General features: G+C 39.6%; 1 protein-coding gene across 1 annotated transcript in view; it reads left to right on the plus strand.

Moving 5' to 3' along the window:
- Positions 1–13,070, plus strand: part of LOC150080720 (phospholipid-transporting ATPase VA) — a 380,422-nt gene that overhangs the window by 263,655 nt on the left and 103,697 nt on the right. The gene's annotated exons all lie outside the window — the stretch shown is intronic.

Consider the following 13,070-nt stretch of genomic DNA (forward strand, 5'->3'; position numbering starts at 1 on the left):
GCTTCAGGTTTGAAGAGATTTGGTCACTAGTTGCTGGGGAGGGCTTACGTTGAACTTGTCCCTGATTTTGTTTATTTATTCAGTTATTTGTTACTGTTAATAATTACTTAGGATGACGATAGATTCCAAACCCTACACATTATAGTATTCATTGTATAGTGCAAGGAAGCCTTAGGATTTTTTGCACTGGCCTGGAAAAAAAAAGTAGACAAGAAAATACGAATTAGCATTAGTTGAGGCATATAATGCAAGAAAGCAAGCTTACAGAGCATCAGCCCAAAAAAAAAAAAAGAAAGCCCTTCCCATTTCACTCATCTGGTCACTCCAAATGTTTGTCTAGTTCAGCCTTAAATTTATTTAAGCTATCAACTTCCACAACAACAAATGGAAATCTGGTGCTGGAACAGAATTTCAAAATCACTAATTTAATATTGCTCAGCCTCACTTACATGTTGATCTCAAGTAGTAGTTCAGTGTGAACAATATGGCTCTCATTGATAGTGTTAAATACCACATCAGTCTTCCTTCATCCTGGTATGTTTTGAGTGTTCCCCTAGGTCAAGTCGCCAATCTTTTCATGGTGGCTGACTACTTTTAATATTAATTAAATAGTTGCGGGCACCAAACAATAATGCATTTATTAAGAGTTTTACATTGTAAGATATAAACTAGAAAATTAATACATATATTACATACTCTGACATACATAATGTTATTTTATGATTTTACTTTTTTAAATAATAAAATAAAATTTAATTAAAATTAATGTGAAACTTGTGATTGCATTTCTTCAGTTATCAAACGAAAATCTGTAATATAAGATGAACACCCAGCTCACAAACAATCACTTAGATGTGCATCTGCAAGTCTAGATCTATTCTTTAACTTTATGAACTTCATGCTAGAAAATAATGACTCACAGAGTTAGGTTGAACCAAAGCAATCATTCACCATTAGCACTACATTTTTTAACGAAGGATACTTATTCTTGTCCACCCGATTCCAGAAGTCATTATCTTTCTTATATGATTGTAAACCAATGTCACTTTGAAGGTTAACAATGTCTAATTCAGTTTCTGCAATGTCTGTTTTAAATAAGTTTCCAATTAATACTGAAATCTCAGAAATATCTACATCATTAGCATTAGTAGAGCCATATGATGCAAGAAAGCAAGCTTATTCAGCATCAGCCAAAAAAAAAAAAAAAAAAAACGCTCCCAACTTCCACAACAAAGGATGGAAGTCTGTTCCACCAACCAACTACCCACTGGCTAAAGGCAAACTTCCACACATCTATCCTACATCTGTCATTCCTCAATTTGAATTTATGCTCTCTCAGGTGATTATTCTGAGCAAGAGGAAGAATCCCATCAGCATTGAGCATACTCAAATCAATCAAGCTTTATACACCTCAATCAGATCGCCTCGCAGGCACCTAGTCTCCAGACACTGTAATTTGCAAAACTTAACCGTTTCTTTGTAAGAGCAACCCTTTGTTCCATTCACCAATCTTGTTGCCCCTCTCTGTACTTGTTCCAACAGCTCTACATCCTTCTTAAAATGAGGCCTCCAGACCTGTATACAGTACTCAAGGTGTGGCCTGACCATTGCCTTATACAAGGGGATAATCACCTTCTTATCCCTGCTAGAAATATTCCTGTATATCATTGACAAGTCACCATGAGCTACTCTTGCAGACTGTCTGCACTGCTCAGAAAACTTCATATCTGCCTGCACAATTACCACCAGGTCCTTTTCATTCTCTACCACTGTCAGTTACTCTGGCATTGATACGTTACTCTGGGGTTACTGCTTCTCATATGTAGTACTTTACATTTGTCAATGTTAAACTTCATTTGCCACCCCTCAGCCCATCTGCTCAACTTTTCTAGATCTTGTTGCAGCAGCGTACTGTCATTAGTGTCCTTAACAACCCTGCCAACCTTCATATCGTCTGCAAACTAGGACATTAAGCTTGATATACCATCATTTAAAAAATGCAGAAAACAACAATGGACCGAACACCGAACCCTGAGGGACTCCACTAATAACATTAATCCACGATGAGCAGTGTCCATTGATTACCACTCTGTCTTCTCCCACTCAACCATCCCTTTATCCATAGCAGCAATTTGCCTCCAATGCCACAGTGCTCCAATTTGTTCAGCAGTCTTCCCTGTGCAACAGTATCAAAAGCCTTTTCTAAGATCCAAATATATGATATCAAAGTTATTCCCTGCATCCAGTTCCTTTGTGACCACATCATAATATCCAATCAAATTGGTCAGGCAAGAATTCCCTTAACAAAACCATGCTGTGTCCAAGCTATAACTGAAGTCTTGTCTAGTTGGTCCTGCAGTGCTTCCTTAACCAGTGCCTCCATTAATTTCCTTGGAACAAACGTTAAACTAACAGGTCAGTAATTTCCCGTGTCTCCCTTTGATCCTCCTTTGTGGATTGGAGTCACATTTGCACATCTCCAGTCCATGGGTACCTCACATGAGTCCAAGGAAGCTCTCATAATTATGGCTAAAGATTTGCTTACTTCCTTTGCTGCCTCCTTTAATATAACTGGATAGATCCCATCCACCCGGGTGCCTTTTTTATGTTTATCTTCGACAATTTCTCCTCCACTTTCCTCTCAGTTATTACAAAATCATCTAGCCCACTGCCAGAGTTTAATTCACCTGTGGCATTCCCCTCCCCGAATAACTCCTCATGTGTGCATGTAGATGCAAAATACTCATTTAGCTTGTTAGCCACCTGAACAGGATCATCAACAGTTGAACCGTCAATATCCAGTGGACCAATCTGATTCATCCCTTTCCTTCTAGAGTTTACATAGGTAAAGAACTCTTTGTTGTTTTGCTTTGCATCCTTTGCCAAAGATTTCTTATAATCTGCCTTTGCCTGCCTAATCTCCTTTGTGACTTGGTTACAGATCAGCTTATATCTATCATAGGCTTCCATGTCACCCATTAATTTATATGTATCCCATGCATTTTTCTTCTCTGCCATATGTCTCATGCTTGCCTGGCAACCCACAGGTTGCAGGTTCGTTTCCCGCTTTGGGCTTGGATCAAGGTACTGCAAAAACTTTGGGAGGTGCATTATGGCCACAGAAGCCTATGCGCCAACAACTACAAAAAAAAAAAAAAAAAAAATAGTTTTCATCTGACATCCTCCTCCAGTTATTGCTACCCATATGCGGTACTTTGCATTGTCAGTGTTAAACTTCAGTTGCCACTTCTCAGCCCATTTGCCCAACTTATCTAGAAGTCTGTTCCACCAATCAACCACCCGCTGGCTAAAGGTAAATTTCCACATGTCTGTTCTTCATACTGTCTTTCCTCAGTTTGAATCTATGCCCCCTCAGGTTTGTAATCTGAGCTAAAGGAAGAATCCCATCAGCATTGAGCCTGCTCAATCCATTCAAGGCCTTATACACCTCAATCAGATCACCTCACGGGTGCCTACTCTCCAGGTGCTACAATTTCCAGAACTTAATCCTTTCTTGGTAGGAGCACCCTTTGTTCTCCTCACCAGTCTTGTTGCCCTTCTTTGTACTCATTCTAGCAACTCTACATCCTTCCTAAAATGAGGGCTCCAGACCTGTACACAGTACTCTAGGTGTGGCCGGACCATTGCCTTGTACAACTGGATAATCACCTCCCTGTCCCTGCTAGCAAAATTGCTATTATTTAATTGACAAGACTCCATGATCTGCCCTGGCAGCCTGTCTGCAGTGCTCAGCAAACTTCATATTTGAGTGCACAATTACCCCAGGTCTTTTTTTTCACTTTCCGCTTCCCTGAGTGTAGTACCACACAGTTGGTATGTTTCCCTTGGGTTATTGCTACCCATATGCGGTACTTTGCATTGTCAGTGTTAAACTTCAGTTGCCACTTCTCAGCCCATTTGCCCAACTTATCTAGATCCAGCTGGAGTAGCATATTGTCTTTATACAGTATGATACAAAGGTTGGCAGGGTTAACAACCCTGCCAACCTTTGTATCATCTGCAAATGTGGACATTAATCCTGATCTACCTTCATCAATATCATTGATGAATACACAAAACAACAATGGGCCCAGCACCGAACCCTGGGGAACTCCACTAATAACATTTGTCCATGAAGAGCAGTGTCCATCGATTACCATTCTGTCGTCTCACACTCAACCATCTCTTTATCCATTGCAGAAACTTACCCTTAATGCCATACCTCTCCAATTTGTACAGCAATCTTCCATGTGCAACAGTATCAAAAGCTTTCCTGAAATCCAAGTATATGATATCAAAATTATTTTTGGCATTCAATTCCTTTGTGACTACATCATAGTATCCAATCAAATTGGTCAGACAAGACCTCCTTTTAACAAACCGATGCTGTGTCTTAACTATTACTGCAGTCTTGTTTAGATGATCCTGCAATGCTTCTTTAACCAGTGATTCCATTATTTTCCCCGGAACACAAGTTAAACTAACAGGTCTATAGTTACTTGTGTCACCTTTTGAACCCCCTTTGTGAATTGGTGATACATTTTCACACCTCCACTCCATGGAGACCTCCCCCTGAGTCCAAGGAAGCTCTCATAATTATGGCTAAGGGTTTGCTTACTTCCTTTGCTGCCACCTTTAATATAACTGGATATATCCCGTCCACCCTAGGTGCTTTCCTTATGTTGAACTTCAACAATTTCTCCTCCACTTTGCTCTTAGGTATTGCTAAATCACTTAGCTCCCTGTTAAGAGTTTAAAAAACTTCTGGCATTCCCATCATTTAATAACTCCTCATGTGTGAATGTAGATGCAAAATACTCATTCAGTTTATCACCTACCCAAGCATGATTATCAATAGTCAACCCATCTATGTTTAGTGGTCCAATCTGATACATCCTTTTCCTTCTAGAGTTTACATAAGTAAAGAACTCTTTGCTGTTTTTCTTTGTATTCTTTGCTAAAGATTTCTCGTAATCTACCTAACCTCCTTTGTGACTTAATTACAGACAAGCTTATATCTGTCATAGGCTTTTGTGTCACTTGATAATTTATATGCATCCCATACATTTTTATTCTCTGCCACGAGCCTCATTAATTCATCTGACATCCATTTAGGCCTGAAACTTGAACAGTATTTCTTAGTCGGAATGAAAAACCTAGTAGCCTCCAAGGTTATGTCCCTGAAGGTTTCCCATCTAGAATTAAATGTTGGTAACATCATCAGTTGATGCCACTGTACAAAATTTAAATCTATCTGAGACCGCTGTAGTCACTTTTACGAAAGCAAAACCCCTTTCCCTTTAGCCTTGATGGTAGTTGCATCTTTAAGTAATTCCCATATCAGTACATTGTGATCACTATCAGCCAGTGGTTTCTTTATCTGCAAATTCTTAATGCATGAATAATCATTGTATCACTACTGATAATCAGATCAAGAGTATTACTCTCTCTGTTGCCTCTCAAACATGCTGCTGTAGAAAACAGTCATCCAATAAATCTAAAAAAGTCTTGCTACTATGCGAGTGACCAACCCAGAATATTGACATTCCAGTCAATATCTGGAAAGTTAAAATTCCTCATTATAAGACATTCGGATTTACTGGCCCACTCTGTTTCTCTGCACTATTTCTCATTATACTTATCATATTCATTAGGCCTATAACACACACCTACTCTCATATTTCCTTTCCCTGCGCTTATGTCACACCAAATAGACTCAACATTACATTGTTCACCAACATCAATTGGATGCACTTCCTTACATTTGATGTGTTTCTTAACTAACAGCATAACACCTCTTCCCTCTCTATCCTTTCTGTACACATTGTACTCCCCAAATTCCAATTCTGCACTGCTTATATCTGTGTGACACCACATCTCTGATATCCCAACAATATCTGCCTTTGATATCTTGACTAGCACTTCAAGCTCATCAATTTTATTAACTATACTCCTAGCATTCGTGAACATGCAAGTATACATGCTCCTATTTCTACTCTTAGTTATCCTAATACAGTCCATGTATTTATTTGTTCCACTATGACTCCCAACAGTTCTGGAAATCTCCATTGCCTTGCTTTCCATGCTGCTGCTCATTCTAATAGAAGCAGTGGTAGAATCACTTTTGCCTCTGTATGGGGCCACTGTTAATCTTTTAGTTTGTGTTTTTCCCCCCACCTAACACTGGCTCCATAGCATCAGCAAATATTTTTGCACACTTTCTATTTAAGTGTACCCCAACCCTGTAGAAACAGTCTCTCCTGTCAAGCTGAAAAAAATTGTACCCCTTGAGCCATGGACAAATCTCTCCCGAGCCAAACCGATTGACAAGGCTCTCATCATATACTCCCTCCTATCATGTCTTGCAGACACTTTCACATTCAACCCTAACTCACGACTTTTTTTCATCATTGACCTGTACTTGTTGAGTAAATCTGCAGATCTGCTAATTTTAATGTCATTAGTACCAATGTGTACAATAATATCACCTTTTGTGCCCTTAAAAGGTGATATCTGCTCGACAATGTCATCAACTTTTGCCCCTGGCAGACATACCCTGGTCCTGTTCCATCTACTTGCATAGTTTATTTCCCATCTTCCTGACAATAGTCACCAACAATAACTAGTTTCTGTGGGACCAGTGCATTTTGCCTTGGAGATTGCCTCTGTGTTGCCTGATGCACAGGAGTGAGCTCTGCCATTGAGCTAGGCAGCTGAGAGCTTGATGGGCCCCTCATTAATTTCTTCGAGGGTATTTACCCTACACCTCAAGCTCTTCATCAATATTATTGATAAATGATATTGATGAAGGTATATTAGCCTTTAAGACTAAGTTTGCAGATGATACAGAGGTTGACAGGGTGGTTAATGACAGTAATAAAGGTATGCTACTGCAACAAGATGTGCCGAGAAATGGCAATTGAAGTTTAACAGTGACAAACCCAAAATACTGCACATTTTTCAGATGCAAAGTATATAACAAAAAAGAATCTTCCAACCCAAGTGGCCCATATACTTCTTAGTGGTCATGCAATTTTACCTACATGGAAAATCCTACCAAATATTATATAAGAGAATTGAGGAACACAGAAAGAACACAATGTATGGAAGAATCAACTAATCTGAAACAGCAGTTCATGCTCTCTGTTGTAGAGGCATATGGGAGTACCTAAACCGTTTAATTCTTTTTTACAAACGTCATACTCAAGGAGAAACTTCAAAGAAACCTTCTTTATCCTGTGTTTTTTTGAGTGTCAGCTATTAACAAGAAACAATTAGCCTATTTTTAACCCATACTACAACTTGTTTCAAGAAGTAATAATGTAAAAGTTGAAGAAACAGCTACAGTCTTCTGATAAATAACCTGCCTATTCCTTTTCTGATTTGTCTTAATTTTTTGGTAATTTTTTGATCTGTCTGAATTCAAATGTGTCTCTGTACTCCATATAAATACATCCTTAATTCCTTATTTTTAATTTTGTCTTTCATGGAATTTGGATTGTATCCTAATAATTAGGCTTCATCTCCACATAATCTCAACACCAAAACACTTTCCTTCTCCCCTAGGCTCTTTTTCAAATGGGTTACTGTCCATCTTAGCCTGAAGCTATTTTCATCTAGCAAATGCCTTTGCACTTTGGTTGAAGTCAAGCCTATTAGAGGGTAGCCGATAATTCTTAAACCTGCTTGATCGTACCCTCTCTAGTACTATAAAAACAGTTGCATTCCACCAGTTCAGCTATCCCAATCTACTTCAAGCATTCTCTCTCTCTCTCTCTCTCTCTCTCTCTCTCTCTCTCTCTCTCTCTCTCTCTCTCTCTCTCTCTCTCTCTCTCAGAATTTAGTTAGCCTTTCCAGAACTTTACTTATTTGATATAATCCTTTAGATTTTACTTCCCTATCCCCCCCCTCTTCAGAGTTAACTTACTGTGGATTTTCTGTACCTTTTTTTTGTGCACCTCCTTTCTATAAAATCAGGTGGTCCTTGTGCTTTCCAAATTTAAATTGAAATCTGAATATTCCTTGTGGGAAATTTCTCATAAAATATTCTTTGTAATTTTATAAAGAATATAATTTAAGTAATTTATCTTAACTTAATGCAAATATTGTATTAAAATTCATTATTGTAACTTCATAATTCAATTCTGTTGTAACTCCGTTCAATTCTTAAACCTGACTCTCTTTAAAAATTACAGCTGTGAATTACAGGCTCCAAAAAAGCGATAATTGTTTGCCTTTTTATTTACGTAATTGTTATTTTATATTGTACTTTATACATAGTCTTATAGTTATAGTTATGCTGATTATTTTTAATTTAGATAAAGAGTTTTTGTAGATTACTACTTAATATACATAAAACTGTTATTTCATTCGAATCTTGCAGCCATTGTTTTTATATAGAGTAGTAGGAATTCAAATTTTTAATTGTGGTAATTAGATAGCTGTAATGTATAATTATATAGTGTGATACGCATCACTGCATTTAGGATTCTATTAGATACCGTAGTATTGACAATTAATTAATTAAATATATTGATTTTATTCATTTAAAATACTAGAGCAGCAAAGCAATGGGCACAAAGTGGCAGGAGTGCTGTGACTCGGGGGAGAACTGAGGGGGGGGTGATTCTCCAACGCATCACATCCTAAAAAAATGTTCAACTTGTGAAACGTTTACCGAATTCTCTGGAACAAAACATGATCTAGCCAAGGAGGATGTCTTTGTGTGTGCCAGGTGCAGAGAGTGTCTAGAAATTAGGCATCAACTCAGCGTTCTACTGGGCATCTATAAGAGCTTGAGGTGTAGGGTAGATTGCCCCCGAAGAAATTAATATGAGGGGCCCATCAAGCTCTCAGCTGCCCAACTCAATGCCAGAGCTCACTCCTGGGCATCAGGCAACACAGTTATTGTTGGTGACTCTATTGTCAGGGAGACGGGGAATATATTGTGTAAAAAGGATAGATGGAACAGGACCAGGATATGTCTGCCAGCGGCAAAGGTTGATGACGTTGTAAAGCCTATATCAACTTTTAAGGGCACAAAAGGTGATATTGTTGTACACGTTGGCACCAATGACATTAAGAGTAGGAGATCTGCAGATTTACTTAACAAGTACAGGTCAATGTTGCAAAAAAGTCGTGAATTTTGGTTAAATTTGAAAGTGTCTGCAATTCTGCCCAGACATGATAGGAGGGAGTACATGATGAGAGCCTTGTCAATCAATTTGGCCTTGGAGGGAATGTGCAAGGCTCAAGGGATAGAATTTTTTTCAGCGTGGTCTGTGCTTGTTAACAGGAGAGACTGCTTCTACAGGGATGAGATACACTTAAATAGAAAGGGCACAAGAATATTTGCTGATGCTATCAAGGCAGTGTTAGGTGGGTCGGAAAACTGCTAGCTTGGGGGGGATTCACAGAATAAAAGGTTAAAGGTTAAATTCACAGACTAAAAGGTTAAAGGTTAAATTCACAGACTAAAAGTGATTCTTGCACAACTTCTATTAGAATAAGTAGCGACCTGGAGCGAGGGATGCTGGGGGTTTCAGGGACTGATGGCAGTCATCGTGAAAAAGGTGGGTATATAGGATGTGTCAGGGTAACTAGGAATAGGAATAGGTGCGTGTATGCTTGCATGTATACCAATGCTAGAAGTATAGTAAATAAATTTGATGAATTTGAAGTGTTGGTCAAGACATCAAAGGCGGATATTGTTGGGATATCAGAGACGTGGTGTTACACTGATATTAGGAATGCAGAATTGGAATTTGGGAAGTACAATGTGTACAGAAAGGATAGGAAGGGAGGAGGTGTCATGCTGTCATAAAATCAAAAGAAGTGTATCCAGTTGATATAGATGAACAGTGCACTGTTGAGTCAGTTTGGTGTGATATAAGCACTGCGAAAGCAAAAATAAGAGTAGGAGTGTGTTATAGGCCTAATGACTCGAATGAGTACAATGAACAATTGTACAGAGAAATAGAGTGGCTAATAAATCAGAATGTCTTATAATGGGGGAATTTAACTTCCCAGATATTGACTGGAACTTGTGGGTTGATCACTCACACACTAGTCAGACTTTTGTGGATTTATTGGATGATTGTTTTCTGCAGCAGCATGTTCGAGAGGCAACCAGAGAGAGTAATACTTTTGATCTGGTTATCAGCAGTGATCATTCGTGTATTAAGAATTTGCAGATAAAGGAACCACTAGGTGGCAGTGATCACACTGTACTGATGTGGGATTTACTTAAACATATATATACCATCAGGGGTAAAGGCAAGGGGTTTTTGCTTCCGTAAAGGTGAGTACAGTGGTCTCAGACAGTTTTTAAATTCTGTACAGTGGGATCAACTGACGATGTTACCAACAGTAAATTCTAAGTGGGAAGCATTCAAGGAATTAATCGTGGAAGCTACTAAAAGTTTCATACCTATTAAGAAATATTGTTCAAGGTTTAGGCCTAAATGGTTATCAAATGAACTAATGAGACTTGTGACAGAGAAGAAAAATGCATGGGATGCATATAAATTATCAAGCGAATCAGAAGCCTATGGCAGATAATCAGGTCACAAAGGAGGCTAGGCAGTCGAAGGCAGATTACGAGAAATCTTTGGCAAAGGATGCTAAGAAAAACAGCAAGGATTTCTTTACTTATATAAACTCTAAAAGGAAGGGGATGAATCTGATTGGTCCACTTAATATCGATGGTCCGACTGTTAATGATCCTGCTCAGATAGCAAACAAACTGAATGAGTATTTTACATCTACATTCACACATGAGGAGTTAATAAGGTTTGAAAATGCCAGAAGGTTATCAAATTGTAGCAGGGTGCTTAATGATTTTGTAATAACTGAGAGCAAAGGGGAGGAGAAATTGTTGAAGTTAATTGTAAGAAAGGCACCTGGAGTGGATGGGATCTATCCAGTTATATTAAAGGAGGCGGCAAAGCAACTAAGCAAACCCTTAGCCATAATTATGAGAGCGTCCTTGGACTCAGGGGAGGTTCCCACGGACTGGAGATGTGCAAATGTATCCCCAATTCACAAAGGGGGATCGAAGGGTGACACGAGTAATTACAGACCAGTTAGTTTAATTTCTGTTCCTGGTAAAATAATGGAGTCACTGGTTAAAGGTGCATTGCAGGATCATCTAGACAAGACTGCAGCAATAATTCAGACACAGCATGGGTTTGTTAAGGGAAAGTCTTGTCTGACAAATTTGATAGGATATTATGATGTGGTTACAAAAGAACTGGATGCAAAAAATAATTTTGATATCATATATTTGGATTTCAGGAAAGCTTTTGACACTGTTGCGCATGGAAGACTATTGTACAAATTGGAGCAGAATGGTATTAAGGGTAAGTTGCTACAATGGATAAAAGGATGGTTGAGTGAGAGAAGACCGAGGGTGGTAATCAATGGGTGCTGCTCTTCGTGGACTAATGTTATTAGTGGAGTTCCACAGGGTTCGGTGTTGGGTCCACTGTTGCTTTGTATATTTATCAATGATATTGATGAAGGTATATCAGGCTTTGTGTCGAAGTGTGCAGATGATACAAATGTTGGCAGGGTTGTTAATGACAGTAATGGCAGTGTGCTACTGCAACAGGATCTAGAAAATTTGGGCAGATGGGCTAAGAAGTGGCAACTGAAGTTTAACCTTGACAAATGCAAAGTACTGCATATGGGTAGCAGTAACCCCAGAGAAACGTACTAACTGTGTGGTACTACACTTAAGGTGGTAGAAAATGAAAAAGACCTGGGAGTAATTGTGCAGTCAGATATGAAGTTTTCTGAGCAATGCAGACAGGCTGCCAGGGTAGGTCATGGGGTTTTGTCAATGTATACAGGGTGATTCACTACCAGTGTGACAAACTTGCAGGAGGTGTAGGGGGCACAAAGACGAATCGGAATCGCATAGCATTGCAGTGACGTTGAACGGGAGGTCGTGTGAACAGCGATCCCGCTGGAAGTCAGCATTTGCAAACCGGTTCCCGAGGCAGTAGGATGGACGAGTATTCAAACGTTCAACTGGCCAACATGCACCTCGCGTATGGAGCTGCGGACTGTAACGGGCGCGCCGCTCTGTGCTTGTACCAGGAACGTTTCCTGCACTGGCGTGCTCCTCATCATATGATTTTCACACGTGCGCACAGAAGGTTATGTGAGACTTTATTTCATGAGAGATACCATGAATCGAGAGCGAACAGCGAGGATGCCAGACAATGAGGAGAATGTCCTACGTCTTGCGGAAGGCAATCCGAGTAAGAGTACTCGAGTGATAGGCCAACGATTGGGTATTTCCCAATCCACTGTATGGAGGATGCTGTCAACAAACCAAATGAGTTTGTACCATCTGGAACGCGTCCAATCATTGGAGTCTGCAGATTATCCACTCCGGAAGACTTTTGCTACTTGGTTTCTTCAACAGAAATGGTTCGCAAATGCTGACTTCCAGCGGGATCGCTGTTCACGCGACCTCCCGTTCAACGTCCTCTACTGCATGACGAAGGCATTTCAGACCCTGCAATGCTATGTGATTCCGATTTGTCTTTGTGTCCCCTATACCTCCTGCAAGTTTGTTGCACTGGTAGTGAATCACTCTGTATAGAGGAATTTTGCTAGCAGGGAAAAGGAGGTGATTGTCCCTCTGTATGAGGCAATGGTCAGGCCATGCCTTGAGTATTGCGTACAGGTCTGGAGGCCTCATTTTAGGAAGGATGTAGATTTGCTTGAGCATGTACAGATATGGGCAACAAGATTGGTGAGGGGAATGAAGGGATCCTCTTACCAAGAGAGGCTTAAGTTCTGCAAATTGCAGTGGCTGGAGACTAGGCACCTGTGCAGTGATCTGATTGAGGTGTATAAGACCTTGAATGGGTTGAGCATGCTGAATTCTTTTGGGATCCTTCCACTTGTTCAGATTACGAACCTAAGGGGCATAAATTCAAATTAAGAAAAGACAGATGTAGAATAGATGTGCGGAAATTTGCCTTTAGCCAATGGGTGGTTAATTGCTGGAACAAATTTCCATCTGTCGTTGTGGAAGTTGATAGGTTAAATCAATT

Source organism: Mastigoproctus giganteus, chromosome 9 (assembly GCF_048544385.1).
Source record: "Mastigoproctus giganteus isolate SK-2022 chromosome 9, ASM4854438v1, whole genome shotgun sequence".
NCBI lineage: Eukaryota > Metazoa > Arthropoda > Arachnida > Uropygi > Thelyphonidae > Mastigoproctus > Mastigoproctus giganteus.